This window comes from Anser anser (assembly GCF_964211835.1).
Source record: "Anser anser genome assembly, chromosome: 3".
Lineage (NCBI taxonomy): Eukaryota > Metazoa > Chordata > Aves > Anseriformes > Anatidae > Anser > Anser anser.
Window position 1 is genome coordinate 108,335,509 of NC_139722.1, and position 7,394 is coordinate 108,342,902.

Sequence of the window (7,394 nt, forward strand, 5' to 3'; positions counted from 1 at the left end):
ATCACCGTTACTTGTGCCCCGACCGGACTCATCGGCTGGAGTGATGGGAACACTTCAGGCTCAATTTAGGAAAGTGAATGCTTGAACAAGCACAGGCTTCCTTTAAGCACCTGCCTAAATGCCCTGCAAATACGCACCTTTGTAACAATTCCTTCTCACACAGATCCCTACAAAAATCCTGCAATGGTAAACTCCAGACTTCTGTATTCATATTTAAGATCTAATATCAGAGTTTTATTTTTTTCACCTGGGGAGTGGGTGAAAGGAAGAACAGGGCACCTGAAAATAGAGTGAGGTAGTTTCTCTGCTGATTTCTCTCTGGGATGCTCCAAAAGATAAAAGTTCTCTGATGCCAATTAACTCTAGCAGAGGATCTGCTGATGATTTTAAGTGGAACATCAAATCTCGTTGAGACAGAAATAACTCTTTTATTCCTACCTCAGTTCTCAACACTTTATCAAATTCTGCTCCTGGACTCATGCCAGGCCTTTTCAGAAATAATGAAATGATTATTCTTTGTTCCAACCTGGGAAGACTTTCTACTGAAAAAAAAAAAAAAAGGTGTCCTGCATTTATTACAGTTTTACCCCTCCTTTTCATTAGTGACTCATTCCTGTACTAGCCTGGCAAATCTGTTTACTCTTGTAGAGTTCATTGTATTTTTTCACCTTATATTTATTTTCCTTCTGTCCTCCAGGGCAGTAAATTGGATGAAGGTGAAGGGAAAATGAGTTGAAAGCAAGCCAAGGAGGAACAGAGGAACAAGGCAAGTATCATGAAGATGAGGGACCCACGGGAACTGGTAACACCAAGGAGAAGGTAAAGAAGCAGCAGATTTATGACCAGCTGGTGAGAAGGCAGATGGAGCATGGCCTGGGAAGCTTCTGGGGGAGTGTCCTGTGGATTATAAATGAAGTTGAGGGAGACAGGGGACCTGGACAGAAAACAAGGGTAACAGAAGCCAGTGGGGCTACTTGGAGGAAAGGTCAGCGATGGGTTTGCAGCTGGAACTTTTTTCTCCAGCATACAAAATCCATCAGTGCCACCATACTTTGTAAACGCTTCTTGGCTTTGCCAAGTTGGTCATACTAGAAGCAAAGCAAAGAAGCTAAGAAGAAAAAAAGTTCCTTCTCAGTATTTTGAAATGAAACATTAGCTCCAAATGTCTACCCTTGGATGCTCTCTTCACTCGCTAAAAAGAAAGAGAGAGAGAGAGAAATGTTCATGCAAAGCAAAATCTGTTCCTTGTTGATTCAGTGTTTCATTATTACAGAAATATTTTGCTATTTTTTGGAAATATTAAGACTATTCTGGTTGGGGAGAGGTCTCTTTATTTTGGATTCAGACACTACCAGCAAGGCAAGAGGAAATGTTAAGGCCTTCAGTTATTTGCCTTCTGGAAATACCCCCTTAGTCTGAGGCTGGGCCTAAAAGCAAAAATTCTGGGATGGGGCTTTGGTAGTTTGGTGGTTTGGTAGTCTGGATAAAATGAGGTATGTGTGGGTTCAAAATGGGATTGAACCTGAGGGTGGTCAAGCACGGAGACAACACTTGTAGCTCAGGAAGGGTGTCAGCTGCAGGCCTGGAGGCCAAGAGGAATTTGTGGGAAGTATCGCTGTGTGTGTGTCCTATTTTTATACTTTTCCTGAGTCATCTGTATTCCCAGTGCCAGAGAGCGTACTGGATTAGATGCACTTTTGGTCTGACCAAGAGGTCACACTCACATTCTTGTTTCAAGCTTTTGTGAAGACAGAGGAAACAGGTAGGGAATGACAAGTAACCCCGGCAGTCTTTCTACTAGTGCAGTTTATTTTTCCATGCACACACACACGCTGCTCTGCCTTGAGCATATTTCCAGTGAAGGCATTAAGCCGGTTTATGAGGTGAGTGAGACTGGTGAGAATATTAGAATGGTGCAATTAGAGTTAATTAGATGTGCTGAAATGAAGTAATGAATCTGGATTTCCAACACCCACATAAGCACTCCACAGATGAAAAGAATAGGGAGAAACCCTGTGATAGGGAGTTTTGAGAGGTATCATTAAGATATACTGACTACTGAGCCTTTTCAGGCAGAATGGGTTCAATATACAATGCAGGTAAGGGAAGCGCTGAATAATTTAAACTAGAACGAACTTTTGGAGGCCCACCCTCCAGGCTCAAAGCAGGGCCAGCTGAAGAAGTTTGCTCAGGGCTACCTCTGGTCGAGTTCCGAATTTATCTCCAGAGGTGGAGTTTCTTCACTTCTCTTCACGTCTATTTTGGTGTTTGACCATCAACATGATGAGAGAAATAACCTAGCAAGAAAAAGAAAATGAGATACAAGCAAGATGTTGGTTCTACGGTATGAAATGGATGGTGCTGAGGATCCCAGGTCTATGGCAGTCACTCTGAACGATGTCCCTTTCGTCACCATGTGGTATATTCCTGGGGCACATCTTCCTGTCTGGTTTTGTCTTAAAAACATCTGCCTTGCAGGCTCCTAAAGCTCTGTGAGAGGAGCAGCTGGGGAATTTTTCAAATGTGGACTCCTGCCTTGGATTACCATCCCAGTGTGCATGTTCAACATCGGCTGTACTATCCCCTCTGAGGCAGTGTTACTCAACACGTGCTTTATAGATGAGCAAATTCCTGAGTGCTTTCTAGGGCTGGGCCTGCAGGGGCTTGTAAATCTTTCCTGGGACTCTCGTTAGGACTTCCCTCTCTGCCCTTGCTTGCTCCCACAGGGGCCATGATGAGAAGGCCGTGTGAGATAAGCAGTGCACACAGGGACACTCTGCTGCATCTTTTCATGAGAGCAGCTCCGCACAGGAGCTCACTGAGTTCAGACAAAGGCAATGAAGGGTGTCTGAAGACTTTATTTATTTATTTATTTTTAATGATTATTTTTAGTTCCATGGCTCAGCTGTTTCTCTTGGGAAGAGCAAGGCTCTGTGTGAGATTACATCAGCTGAACTTTCCAAATGATATTTTAATAACACTTTAAAATAATAAAAAAAAAATAATAAAAAAGATGGAAAGAAAAGAAGAAAGAGTCCCCACTGTTTTGCCCTTTTGAATCTATACAGGCTAGTTGTTTTTTTCCCATCTTATCGCTGAGTTTCCAACAAAAAGTGCCTCTGTTGCAGCAGAGACTCGAAGTGGTTCAGCTTCACTTGTGAACCAAAGACATCCCATGGTATAGAACCTCATAGATATAACCTAATGACCACAAAGAGAGAAATTTACATCCCTTGACAATCCCAGGACCATCTCACATGCTAGATCTTCCATATTTCTCTTGGAACAAGTGTCTTAGATGCTTCCGTCTGCAAGCACAACAATTTACTGTGCAGAGAGATTTCCAGGAGTGTTATTTCCCTGATTACTTTAAAGAAACATGCACCTGCACAGAAGCTTGGACATTTCCTTAGGAAATATTGTGTGGAGATTAGGATTCTTAAATATCACTAATGGTCATTTGTCGCCACATAAGACTTCAAAGCAGCTCACAGAGAGGATCTGATCGCTCTGTGTCCCTCCTTTTCCTGTGCCACAACAGGTGAGGGTTGCTTCATGACAGCCAAATGCATAAATTGTTATCTCCACTATGCAGGTGTGGCAATGAAGGACAGGTTGCTAGAAATGAAGCACTTTTAGAGCAGCACACACCATCAATCCTGCCCAACACTGAGATATTTCAGCATTTTAGTAAATGAAAGGAATGAAACCAGTTTATTCACAGTTTCCTGCAGAACCAAGGATAATGTGATTTTGGTGGTATCTGTCTCCCTTGCTCTTCTCTCCATCACTTTTTTCACTCTGCTAGCTGGTTTCCACCAGATTTAACAATAAGGGAGAGACCTCAAAGGTCATATGTTCAAACAGGGTTTTGCCCCCTCGAAGAGATGGCCATGTAGGGGAGACATTGCAGGAGTGGTCATTGCATCAGTGAAATGACTGAAATGTGAGGTTCAGACTTATAAAGCATCACAGAATCCCCAGATGAGAGATGAAGCTTGCAAGCAAGGTATTCAGATTCATCTTTTAAAGGTCATTAGTTTTTTTTCCTCCTCTTTACACTTCTTGGGGACATAATTCTGCCTCGTGGAGCTGAGGAGATGTTGGAAAGGGAGCAGTAGGGGGCTCGGTGCTTTGGAATCAGCCTCTGTAACTGGATTTTCCTGTGGGTTGCTCAGCCGGTGGAACAGCAGTGACAAACCACCAAAAACAGCGTGTATAAATAACATTTTAAAATTAATCATCCCATTTCCTGCAAGTGATAAGAAAATTTGCCTTGTCTGCGAGTAATTTGCAGTCATTCATGGCAATTTCTAATATTTAAATACTAAGTAAATTAATTATTTGGCATTATTTTTAGTTAACTGCATTACTGTAATTGCAAGGACTAAATAAATCAATTACTTAAGAAAAGAAAGGCTCAGACAAACATGGTAAATCAATTACTTACTATTTAATGGGAATTACTTGATGTTACAGAAAACAACAGAGGAACAAATCCTTTTATGACATCAGCAAAATTCAATCACTGTCTGAGGAAAGGGATTTCAGTGCAATGTTACATCTTTATTTAACTTACCAGATAACGTAATGAAATCGTGAGAATGCATGGGAACCACGAGCCCAGCCTAACAACCACACACTGTGCAGAGGGAGGCTGGGATGTGATCTCCTGAACCATTTCAGAAGCAAGAAAAACACCCTTTGGTGGACGGCCCTAGAGCCAGGAAAGCTGTGAAAACAGATACAGTTAGTAGCTGCCTGGATAAATGCCACCTGTGCTGGGAAACAAATCCATTATTAGAAATTTTTAGAGGAGGAATGAAGAAGACATTGGAGAACATCATTGCTATGGCACTGGGTGGTAGCCACCACTAGCCTGCATCTTGGATGCCTCTCCACTCATCTCAGGAGGGTCTGTTATCAGACAATTCAGCAAATGCTCACCACCTTGAGCCTTACCTCACCAAGGCAATAATATCAGCAATAACCTCCTCTGCTGACAAGAGGCTCGTTCTGAGCACCACGTGTGCTGCTGGACAACAGGAGCCTTTGTGTCTGTGGACCTGCCAGCAATAAAAGTAACTGCTGAGCTCTTCCTGGTAATTTTCCCTCAGAGGACGTGTTCAATTTGCATTCTCTATCCAGCCAGCAACTTTCACACAACTTGAAGGAGTTCAGTTATTTTCAGGAGCTCAAATTATGTCTGATGAGCTTTAAATTGAGCAAGAGCTTCGGTATTAGTCATGAGAAGGAAGACAGGCAGATAAGGTATGCAGTATGCAAACCCTGTCTCATTATGAAAGTGGGGTTAGAGCCCACCAGGGCGCAGTTTAAATAGGTTCTTTATTATTTCTTTTCTCCAGTCTACTCTTCTCATTGATGTTATGACTGGCATTTAAGCTTGCTTGGGGTGATAAGAAACCAGGGTAGAACCAGAAAATATGAAATCTTTACCAAGGTGAATATCACCCCTGTATTTTTGGATACTTTGCAAATCAGGTTAGTATGAAAATAGCCCCCTTGGCAATTCTGGAATCATCCCAAAACACTAAGGAAAGAGGATTACACATAGTCTTTCACAAGAATGCCCAAAACATCATTATTTGTATTATGATTACATGTTTTAAATGCAATTATTCAGGGGGAAAAAGAACATTTAAAATGGGATATTTTCAGAAGAAAAGCCCATGCTGCACCTACGTGTGTTGACATCAGGGTGCTGTTCCTAGTGGTGTCCCTTGACCTGGCAATCCTGCTCACACAACTTCTGCATGCTCCAGCTGACCCAGGAGCTTGGATGGAGTAGGACAGGCTCCATGCTTTCCTTCTCAGCACCCGTAGCTGATTGGGTTTCCTCCAGGTGGAAATCCATCTGAGCTACCTGAGGTGCCAGCACAAGATGTGCCCAGTGGGGAACCTTGTTTCCATTGGATTGGTTTAATTCCAGACCTAAATTGCCACTGGAGTATCCATGAAGTCCACAAGTAAGACCAGGAGGAAATTTGAAGACAGAGGTTGAAAGTGGCACCGGCCCAAGGAGGTACAAGAATCTCCTCATGCCTATTTTCTCCAGGAAGGGCTCTCTCCAGCCTCTGGAGGTAGGCAGGTGGAAAACTGTAGCTATTCACAACTCAAACCTAGCTTCATTTTTAATGCAACCTGCTGGGAGCTCTCACAACGTGCCTGAGAGGCTCCCCCCCCGCAAGGTCTTTCCTAGGAAACAGGGCTTACTCTTGCCACTCTTACTAAAGTACTGTCAGAAATTATTGCATTACAATTGCTAAGCATTTAATGTGCCTCAGCTGCATCCCTGATTGCATCAATTAACAACAAATCAACTGAGGAGCCAATTTGGGTTCAAAGTAGACTTAATGAGATGCCTCTGTTGCCTTTTTTGTTTGTTTTGTTTTAATATACCACACCTGGAAGGTGGACATAAGTTTATTGTTATTGCTTTAGTCTTTGTCTTATCACAGTCCGCTTTACAACCGTGCTAGGTGCTGTCCATGCAATGAGAGTCTGTGCTACAAAGAGTTTAACTATGATGTGTAGCACTGGAATTTTTCTTTTACAGAAAGGGAGGCCTAGAGTCACCTGCAGAAAACACAGCATGCTGGAGCATAAAACCACTGATGACAGTTAAAGTTCTCTAATAATACAGTAACTATGAGTATAAATTAGTGATTAATAAAATGCAATGTAATAATAAAAAAAATAAAATGTAAAAAATGTAATAAAATGGGTAAGTCACAAAGAGATTCAGCAGCAGCTTGTCCTGCCACTGGTGGTGGCAGGCCTAGCTTTGTGTTGAGACATGGGTCACCTTGAAGAGTCCTGTACTGTAATGGTGATTGTGTAAGTGATACCACTGCCAGTGTCGGTTGTGTTGTTTTGTTTTGTTTTTAAAAAAAACAAAAAGCTTTTCTTGTTTCTGACAAATGCCACCGATCATGAGATGCAAGCAGTGGTGCTGATGGAAGGAGTTCATCTCCCATCTCACCTGCTGAATGCCTTTGGAAGGCTTCATTACCATGCAAATAGAGATTGCACACAGCCTAATAAAAATACATCTGTCAGACTGCACACATTTATAACAGTAAATGTTAGCATAACTAGGATTTATAGAGCAAGAGAATTTCATCTGGGGCTGGTTAAACTTGGCCTACCACTGGAAACAATAAGGGTTAATTATGCTTCAGTAATTCTGACACCTTTCTGATGAACAATTCATCTCTGTTGGACCAAAAAGCTGCCATGATACTAGGAAACTTTTGACCTTGAAATGACGGAGGAGGATTTTGACAAAGAAATTGCAAAGGTGACAAATGAGAAGGCAACCAACATAGGTACGAACAGCAATGAAAAATACAGTCAAGTAAAGGTGGGAAATG

General features: G+C 42.1%; 1 long non-coding RNA gene across 3 annotated transcripts; it reads right to left on the reverse strand.

The window, feature by feature from the left end:
- Window positions 1-1,397: 1,397 nt before the first annotated feature.
- LOC310897735 lies at window positions 1,398-6,214 on the reverse strand. 3 transcript variants are annotated; one of them, XR_014582515.1, is made up of 4 exons: window positions 5,704-6,214; window positions 4,963-5,066; window positions 4,580-4,732; window positions 1,398-4,252 (listed from the first exon to the last, which is right to left on the reverse strand). It is a non-coding gene; the product is annotated as an uncharacterized lncRNA (long non-coding RNA). The 3 variants fall into 3 exon arrangements; XR_014582516.1 differs by having other exon boundaries at window positions 1,398-2,297; window positions 4,963-6,214; XR_014582517.1 differs by having other exon boundaries at window positions 4,963-6,214.
- Window positions 6,215-7,394: the final 1,180 nt, after the last annotated feature.